Source organism: Centroberyx gerrardi, chromosome 12 (genome assembly GCF_048128805.1).
Source record: "Centroberyx gerrardi isolate f3 chromosome 12, fCenGer3.hap1.cur.20231027, whole genome shotgun sequence".
In the NCBI taxonomy this organism is placed as follows: Eukaryota; Metazoa; Chordata; class Actinopteri; order Beryciformes; family Berycidae; genus Centroberyx; species Centroberyx gerrardi.
In genome coordinates, this window is record NC_136008.1 from 5,162,795 (window position 1) to 5,173,247 (window position 10,453).

The window sequence follows — 10,453 nt, forward strand, 5'->3', positions numbered from 1 at the left end:
GTATAGGCTGCCTACTTTTGAAACAGTATAGCTGTATAGCATTTATGCAATGAAAGCCTTGTTTTTTCCCTTAGACATGGAACCGTTCAGGGTCTTTTTGAGCCGTAATGCAAACTTCACAAAGGTATTTTTACCACTATTTAACACATTAGTCCCACTGAGATTAAAACACTTTCCGCAGGGACCTAGCCAAGATGTTAGATTGTTTTAGATTGATTAGATTTAAAGGATAATACTGGTGCTTTTTAAGTTTCTGCCAATCGTCCTGGTTCCTCTCTCCTTTCCACTGTTGCTGCTGCTTTCTGCACACAGTCAGCATAGTTGGAGATATCAGGGCTCATTTTCCTCCTTCCACTTCCACTTCAATAATCCATCACAGTAAACACGAAGCCAAACTTTCTGTTTTCTCCTCATTTCATCGAGCTGAGTCGAGTGTTTTCATCTCAGCGCTGCGTTACGCTCCGCTCTGCCTCCCGTCAGTCAGCTGACACCCACAGGAAGAACTGGAAGTCTCCTCCAGGAAATAATCCCTCAAAAACATGTCGCCTCTAAAACTTTACTGTCACATCCATCACTTTTTATTTTATTCATCAGTTCATTTCAAGATAGGGTTTGAGACCATAAAGATTGTATTTTAAAAACATTGAAAAACAAGCTAAAGAAAATCTAACTACCTACAGCACGCATAATGATTGGGGGAAATGTAAACTAGACACAGACAGAAATAAATAGGCAATAACTCTAAATGACACTGGTATTTTGTCTGTGGTACACGTAAACTATTTCAATGCCTTATTGCCTGTTCATATCAAGTTTTATCAAGGTGCATGGAGTTTTCATGTGACCATCTTTAGTGCATAAACATAAGTAAAAGTGTATTTACTGTGTGTAGTGCAGATAAACAGCCTCCCTGCCTGCCTGTCCGTCTGTGTGCTTGTCCAACAGGCCAAGTCAAGTGTGCCTCTATAGCTTGTGTATGTTCCTCTCAGGCAAAGTGTGTGTGTGTGTGTGTATGTGTGTGTGTGTGAGTTTACAGGTACAGAGGCGAGGTGTAATAGGCTCTTTCAGCACCTCGGCTGGCCGGCGTGCTGCAGTGATCTTTCAGCGGCCGGGCGTCCCGCTAACACCTCTCCGCTCACTGCTGCCCTTCAATTAGCAGTTTATTATTGCAGGGGCCTCGGCATCGGCCCCCGGGCGCTGAGAGCTGCATGCCAATACCGCTACTGACAGTTTGGGAGTTTTGCGTGTGTGTGTGTGTGTGTGTGTGTGTGTGTGAAGGGGTGCCAAAGTGCAGAGTGACACCTTTCACCAACAGTCATTGAGGGAGGTTTTTGATGAAACGTTGACCGAAAACGTTGCGTGTGTGTGTCTGTGTATGAGCTCTGTAGTATATACCAGTGCATTTGTGTGTGTGTGTGTGTGTGTGTGTTGGTGCCTCCTCATGAAGCCTGCTCCTATATGAGATGTGTGTTCTGTGCCGTTTGGTAAAAGAGGCTAACTTCTGTAGAATAAACAGCTTTTTCTCATAAATTACACATTTCAAGGTTTCGAGGTTTGCATTATGGTTCCTTCTGGGAAATTTTGTTGGTCAAGTAAAAATAGGACGCATATAGATCATAAAATGGAATAAGACAGGAGGTAATACAATAAAACAGATAATGCTGTAGTACGGTAACCTGCACTCACCCTCATGTACTAAAGTCACACACACACACATTAACGCAGGCCATCAGTTCCCCAACACACACTCATACACTAATCCACTTGCATTAAATCCAAATGAATCAGAAAACAAAAAGACTCAAACATCACATTACGTTACATGACATTATTACAAACTAGTCCAAAAACGGCATTTTAAACATTTATTAAATGTCTTTTTATTATAAAAAGTAATTTAGAATGCTCACATTTAGCACGAAATCATCTGTCACCGTCTCCATCGAATTATCTATCAACATCTAAAATGCAAAGATCCATTATCATCTATATGAAACCATCTATCATCATCTGCACCGAGTCCTCTGCTGTATAATCAGCTATAGAAAGTCCTACAGAGAGTGTGTCACAGGGGGTTTGGACAGGAATAAACACACAGCGCTGCAGTCCTGTTCAGGACAGACGAGACTGTGACAGGCTACAGGTGCTTCAGCCTGTTCTCCGGGTCGAGAGATACAGACGTTAAAAATAGGTTGAGCTATCACCGCCTCACACCTCGCTACAGCAGAGGAGGACGAGCTAACGTGTGTGTGTGTGTGTGTGTGTGTGTGTGTGTGTGTGTGTGTGTGTGTGTGTGTGTGTGTGTTTGTTACTGGGTGGGAGTGGGTTAAGACATGCTACTGGCAAATTGTAGACTTCTCTCTCTTGTTTTTGCCTGATCAGAAACAATACACACACACACACACACACACAGACACACACACACACACACATAGCTCAGCCCTCTCCTCTCTGCCAATGCGCTGCTGGAGAATATTGTTAGCATTCCATTTGCCATTTACATTTTCTCTGCTTGACATAATTGAGGAATGGATGCTCTTATGAAAATTAAACTCGCGGTCCTCCTGGGTTACTGTAACCCTGTTAAAATGTAATGAGATTCTTTATGCGTCTTCTCGTGATTTTTTTATTAAATAGAATATCAGTATGACTAATTCCCCGGGCCCAAATGCGGACTGGGACACCGCATTATTGATAGGCTAGTGCATAAGTGGTCTCTCTTGGCCTGCCTCTAATGGCCTAATAATGCATTATACCAGTATCAGTGGGCCTGCGGCTCGCGGTGCTTATTGTCGTTATTGAAAACACCTGGGCGGACCATTCATCAAGGTTAAATCAGCAGGGCCCATCCGTTCATTAGGCTGTCAGTAAACATCTTTATTTAGTTTCGCCTGCCGATGCCGAGCGAGCGGAGGCAGGGGGAGGCCGACGAGCAGCTGGGGCCCCGAGCGGCCGGCCCGGGACGAGGAGGGCCCCCGTCCCGCCGCTGGCCCCCGGCCCGCCGCTGGCCGCCGGACCCGGCCTCCCTGTCATGTTGGACGGATGATGAAGCGGAACGGATTAGGTCGGCCGTTCCCGGAACAGAGGCAATTTTACGATAGCTCTGCATTCTCGGTGCATATTTATCTTCTCTGATGATTGTTTTGAGTGTAAGCAGAGGGAGAGGCTGAAAAACTGTTGGGCAATCTCAGAGAATTTGGAGGCTTTTTCTCCTCGTGACTGATGGCTCAAGGCCTTAACGAAGAAAGATTGGCCGGGCCGAGGAGCCAGTGGAGAGATGATTAACCTCATTGGCCCCCATCTTTACTTAAAGAGCAACTTGACAAATCATCACTGCAAAGGCTGCAGGCAGCGATATTAACATATTCATATGGATGCTAAATGGCTCTAGACTACTGCACTTTAAACCCTGATTAGTGCAATTAAATTCAAAAGTTAATTGACACTTGTAAAAGATCAATTCCATCAGCAAATGCATGAGTTGTGTTTTGAAAATTAACTTATTTAAGTTTTGATTAGTTTAACTTTGTATGATTCATTGTACACTCTGGTAATTACAGTTTTGGGGATTTATGTTGACTCAGACAAGATATTATTCATATTTTGACCAGACCCATGTCTGTTAAATATGACGTCAGAAAGCCGACAAATCATCCTTCATAACGCTGTCAGAGTTTATCTGTCTGCACATGAAGTCCATCAGTAACAATACAACACCTTCAGTGGGAAGATGGTTAGCTACACAAAAAAAATATAAGGAAGGTAATTTGAACTAAATATTCTTTGTAGCTGTGAACTGATGGGATTAAAGATTGTTTGCATAAACTTAAAAAATATATATATAGATAAAAGAATATAAACAAACATTTTACACATCCTGTTTGATTTAAGCACTTTTTTTTTAACCACAGTCAATTTACTTTAGGTTGATATCAATTTGTATTCTCTTGTAAAATTCACAAAGTAATATAATACTTTGATTTAAAAAAATAAAACTTTTGGGTTTACAGTGTATAACATTTACACTTGTGGTTTGCAAGTTGCTCATTGTTGGACTAGTTTGTATGGGCTTTGCGCCCCAATAAGGGTTAAATAATTTATTTCTTCATAGCCATTGGCTCCATGTACCAGCAACGGACAATTTAATGAATAAATTAGGCATATCTTAGAGAATTAGTAACATCTACTGCTGTGTGCTGTAACACAAATGGAACCTAATATGGTTGACCATGACATTAACGATTAATTCAGAGAAAATTGCGACAAATTAAGCAGATGGGATACAGTTTCAGGCCTTTTATAAAAACAGAACCCAGTCTCTGCTTTATTGGTTTGGATTCTAATCTGGAAAATGGGCTAAAAATCAAATGGTGCAGTCGCTGGCTTTTAGTTGCTTTGAAATAAATGATGTGGGAGACTTCTGAGTCAGTTGGAATGAAGATTACAATAGCATGGTGGTGAATAATTTGCTGACTGGTGGCCCAGCGAAAAAATGACCAGTTGGTTCATCACTTTATCACTGACTCCGTGCAAATGCACGTATTTAATCATCAGGGGATTTGTTTAAAATGTGATTTTCTTTTGTCTCGTGTCTTTTTGTAATCATTCTTTTCCTTAAGTCAAATATAAAACCAACCGACCTTTATTTACCCATGACAGACTTGCTGATCACATAATGCTTTTTTTCAGTAACACCCCGCTTCTCTGGTTTTTCCCAGCATGGATTTAAAACACTCTTCTGTCACAAGCTTCTAAACATGAAGTTACTGCCACTCCAACACTAAGAGATTTTAGGAAGTTGGAGTGTGAATGGTGAAACAGCCGGCACCAAACCAACTGCAACAAATTTGGGTGTCTATGGCATTAGGCAAGACATTAAATCTGTCACTGTCTGTGTGATTACTTAACATACTGTCTGCTGCAGCGTTAGCATGCACACCAGACAGAGCTACACTCACAGGGATGATTTTGCTGCCAATCCTCTGGTCACATATTGGGGAAGGTGACCAGTGGGTTCAACTCCCAGAAAGGTGGTGCAGTCCTTTAAGTTTTCCTGACGGTCAGCTGCAAATCCACCTGATATCCAGGTCTGGCAACACGCGTAATGTAAACTCTCTCTTTGAAAGACTTGTGACATTATGAGCTGCTCACACAACTTGACCACAGTTCAAGACCTGCGACTAGTAGCCTATACTCTAGAGTACTCTGCATATGTTAGTGCAATTATGCTTATTTTGATTAAGAACATAATCAAATATAATCAGAGTATGGTGTTTACATGGGTGCTGACTTGCTCACATTATTGTCTTACTGTAATCGCATTATTAATTGCATTTTTGATGTGCATGTAAACGTGGCTGATGAAACAGACAGAAAGGGAGAGTTGGGAGGAGATATGCAAGCAGGTCACAGACAAAAGAGCTGTGTGTTCAGGGGCAATATGTATGTACACACACACACACACACACACACACACACCTCTGGCACACTTGGAAGAGATGGCCACATGTGAGCTGGGCGGCCGGTGGCGTTGATGAATTGATGTGCCAGGCAGCGTTTCCCCTGCCAGCCTGGGACACACAGCGCGGATTCATGGGAACCAAAAGTTCCAGGGAACCATATATCTCTCAGAGGCGGGGGGGGGCGGGGGGGCGGGGGGGGGCGTTACAGACCCGCGCACGTCTGTCACTGCGCTGGCCGGGCCGCGGGCCTCAGACCAAACACAAACAAACTGCAACAGCCGGCCCAGGGAGCTGAGCCGCTCACTCACTATCACACATACACACTCATAATACACCCACACACACACTCATATACACACACCCACACACACACACACAGAATACTAAATTATACTCATGATGTACCATTAATGTACCATGACACGTGCACACACACACACACACAGTCATTGAGAAAAACACAAACAGCTCAGATGATCTACAACAGACTCTGAACTTACGCTCATGATATACAATTAAACATGACACACACACATACATAAATGTGCTTAAACACACATGCACACACACACACACACACACACACACACACACACACCTTGAGGAAAACAAACACCTTAGAAGGCCTATATATTTTTCTCCATTACACATTTTTCTTTTTGCAATTGCCAGATATTATTTGTTCACAGTTTTGAAATCCTGATTTTAGGAATAAAACCCTTCAGTTATTCCCTTGTTGACACACCAGCAGACCCACACCTCAGTCAATCATCCAGTATAGTTAAGTTCAGTTTGTTTTTAAATTTGCACGTTTTATACCATTACTTGGTATAAAACATACCAACTAAAACACAGTAAAACACTGATAAACATACATGCTAAAATACAATAATAAGAGCACAGGAAGAAGAGATGCATTTACTACCTTTTGGATGTGAAGTAGAAAAGCCAAAGGGCCTCATGAAAACATTTCCCTTAACCTCAAAACTAACAAAAGAGACAACAAACAAACTAATTAAAAAAACAACAAAATCAAATTATAAAAATAAAACCAGCAGAGTCTGGATGAGTCCTTGTTATTCTCCTCGTCTCCTCTCCTTTTCCTCCTCTCCTTGTCTCCTTACCTTCCCATCACCGAGCCAAGTGACCTGCCAGCCTCATGGTCTTTTATTTCATCCTTTTCTCACTGATTGCAATTAAATATTATTTTATTACCATCTCCTACTGGTAGTAAAGGAATTCTATTCTATCTCACACGCCTTGATATTCAGACCTAGTGTGGATTTGTTGCAGTGTTATTCCTCCATGTAACTCCGGGGGGCGATAGCAGCATGAAAAGCATCCTGACCTTACATACAGTCAGGAGGAGGTAATGCAGAGAGGTGGAGAAATCAATTTTTAGGGTCGAGAAAACATGAAGAGGCCTGATGAAGAGTCAAGAGGCTTCAGGAGACAGACGACGTGACAGACGATGTGTCAGATCACTTGGCAAATTTCCTAATTTTAAAAAGACAGCTGTTGTCTTTTGTCACACTTGGTGCCTTTTTTTTTTTTTGCCTTTTGGATGAAATGAAACGATGCGTAAATTGACCCGCTCTCTTAGGTCAAACCTGTTTTAGTAATGGCTGCTCAGGTGCGAAAATATGGAGGAATTTTTGGCTCAGAATTCAGATGTAATCGCTAAACCATAAATGCTTTATTTTTTTTTACTGCGGCACTAGGAAGGATCATAACAAAATAGAATGTAAAAATGAAACTGAAAACGGGAAAAGGGAAAGTGAAAAAAGAAAGAAATGTAAAGGACTAAATGGATTAAATTTAAAAATGAAAAAATGAAACTAGAAGGAATAGTAATACAAAAGAGAGAAAAAAATAAAAGTGAAACGGCGAAATCAAAAAAATGTAAATGGCCATTTCTTTTTCCACATCGCTGCCTCTCATCTCCATTTGGCTTTTTCCACTTTGCCATTTCCATTTTCCATTTTTCAAGCTGTACGTAAACGCCAACCTTTCTTCATTTATCTCTGCCTCTGTCACTTCCAACAATCTGCTGTACGGTAGCCGCAGCATCACCTGCAGTCGGCCTCCAAACTCACTGAAACCATTCCTCTCTTTTAAAGCAGCGCCGACACATTTCTGCAGACAGACAGAAACAATTAAAAGCTGTTAAGTGAGCTTGTTTGGCAGCAGCCGGCCGGCGGCGGTGGCGGCGGCGGCGGCAGCGGGCAGCTTCAGCGCTCCTGGCAGGCGGAGGGGAGGAAAGTGAAGCGCTCTCGACAGCGTTCGTCATCCCGGCCCCGGCCCCCGAGAACTTCTGAATGAGTAAAATGATTTGATTATGTTGAAGCTAATGACGAGGGGCATACTTAAATCCATCTCCACGGTTTTCTCTGCTTCTGCCCCTGATTCAGCGCCCTGTCAGCAGCTTGTTAGAGGGTTTTTACTGCGGTATTTCAGCCTTGATCGGCCTCGTCGGACCGATACTGAGAGAGAGAGGGAGAGAGAGAGAGAAAGAGAAGGAGAAAGAGAAAACCCAGACACAAAAGAGGAGAGACAGAAAAAGACAGAGAAATAGAGAGTATGTGTGTTTGAGAGAGAGACTATTCACCTTTGTGAGATAAAGAGAGAGACAGAGAGAGAGAGAGAAACAGAAAGAGAGGAAAGGAGAAAGAAAATGAGACAAAAAAGGAGAGAGAGAATGACAGACAGAGAGAAATAGAGAGTATGTTGAGAGAGACTATTTACCTTTGTGAGATAGAGGTATAGAGAGATTGATAGAGAGAGAGAGAGAGAGAGAGAGAGAGAGAGAGAGAGAGAGAGAGAGCCCCTGATTTGGAAGTATGACCCAATGGAAGAACAGCTGGTTTGACTCGATGTGATGCTGCTGTCATACAGCCAAGTGTCATGGTGGTGACACATAGTGAACACCAGGGTGAGACTGATATATTACGGAAGCCCAGATTACTCAAAATTAAATTATTGTAGCAATAAATAACTAAATTAGACTAAATTAGATCATGATCAACAAAAAAAAAAACTGGCAGATCAGAATAAAGAAGCCAGCGTGTTTCCTGAAAAGTTCTTCTAATACTTCTGATTTTGAATATTTCAAGCGTTCTTAAATGGTTCTTTGCAGCACCATGAAGCTCCTGCATAGACCCTGGTGAACTCGGTGCTGTAGAGAACCTTATTCAAAGGGTTCTTTACACCGGTGGTTCTTAAATTGTGGTGCTGTGTAGAACTCTTCTTGTCAAGAGTGCAGGTGTCATAACTTCTCCCGACAAATCACAACAGATCTCTCATGATAAAAGCAGGTATGTGAGAAATAAAAAAAACATCACACTGTTGAAAGCAGACGTTGAGCTGGAGACGGTGCAAGCTGTTTTTTATGTGATAGGTGTGTGTGTGTGCAGTGACTCAGTCAGAGAATGGCTTTACCGCCACTATAAAGCTACAGTATAGTCTGTATCTGTCACAGCAAGGTGTTGAATTACTGAAGGATTACAGCTGAAGAGTCTGCTTCCAACATGAGGTTTCCTCCGCTTGAAAGAGCCACAAATTCTCACAAAATGATTGATAACACAAAATTATAGCAAATTATGGTAGTTTTAAAGGATTGTAGGTAACTTAAGTCCTTGGTTGATCAAACACACTTTTCACACTTACAGACTGGATCCTCTATATTCTAGAGATATTGACTTATGAACTGATTTGTTGATTTATAAAATGGATATATACTGTATATATACATATATATACATATATATATATATATAGCAATTGGGAAATGAATTCTTCAATTCAGTCAGATTTGAACACGATGCTTTGACCTCACAGTCTGCACCCCTGTCTGCAGGTCACAGGCCTTACAAGGTTTGAAGAATTGAAGAGTTCATTTCCAAAATGCTATATATCCATTTTCAAAAAAACAAAAACAAAAAAAAAAGTTACCTAAAGTTAATTCAATTAAATTCAATATATCTAAAATATAGAAGATCCATTTTGAAAACCTGGTTTCATTTTGCCAACAAAACACTTAAATTATCTACTATTCTTAAACAGAATTTGTTTGATTTTGTGCTATTAATCATTTTGTAAGACTAGGTGTCACATTTTTCAAAATGATGGATATGTCAGTTCTGAGCAAAACTCAATTCAATTGGTCTGCAAGTCAAACTACAGTACAAAGTAATCTTTCTTTACATTTTGGACAGTGCAGGTGAGTCAGTTTGTTCCAGTGTGTGTGTGTGTGTGTGTTTGTGTGTGTGTGTATATTTCTATACTTATGAGGACCATTGAGGACTATTTTAAGGTAAGGGTTTGGGTTTAGGGTAAAGATTGGGTTTAGGTTTAGGTAAAGTAAGGGTTAAGGTTTATGGGTTTGGGAATAACTGGAGTCAATGAAGGTCCTCACAAGTACAGTACTGCAACTATTTGTGTGTGTGTGTGTGCATGTGTGTGAGTACAAGTGTGCCTCAGTGCCTGTGTGCGTGTGTGTGTGGGTGTGAGTGTGTGTGTGTCTGTTTGTGAGTGTGCTTCCTGCTTGTCAGGATACATCACATTCATTTAGACAAAAACAAGGCAACAGTAAACATGTTGTCCCCCTTTGTGTCAATCAGTGCAATTTAAAAAGTGTCAGAATGGAGCAGTGAGACTCATCATTCCCTCAAGTTTAGTGAAAATACACGATACTGTGTGTGGCATGCAGACAATTAAACGAACATTATAGCGCCCCCCTTAGGCCGAGCGGTGACATTTTGAGAATGGCGGAACAGGACAACGGCACGCATCATTCGCCGAAGTTTCGTCAAAATCTGATGAGTGGCATCCGAGATATTGTGCGTGACGGGACAGATGGACGTGTGGACCGGGGGGCGATCCGTAGTCCCTTCCCCCAATTTTTTGTCCCTTCATCACGAGGGACAAAAATCACGTTAACATACCGACATTCATTTGTGTCCCCAGAAGTCAATACAGCACCATATGGAGAC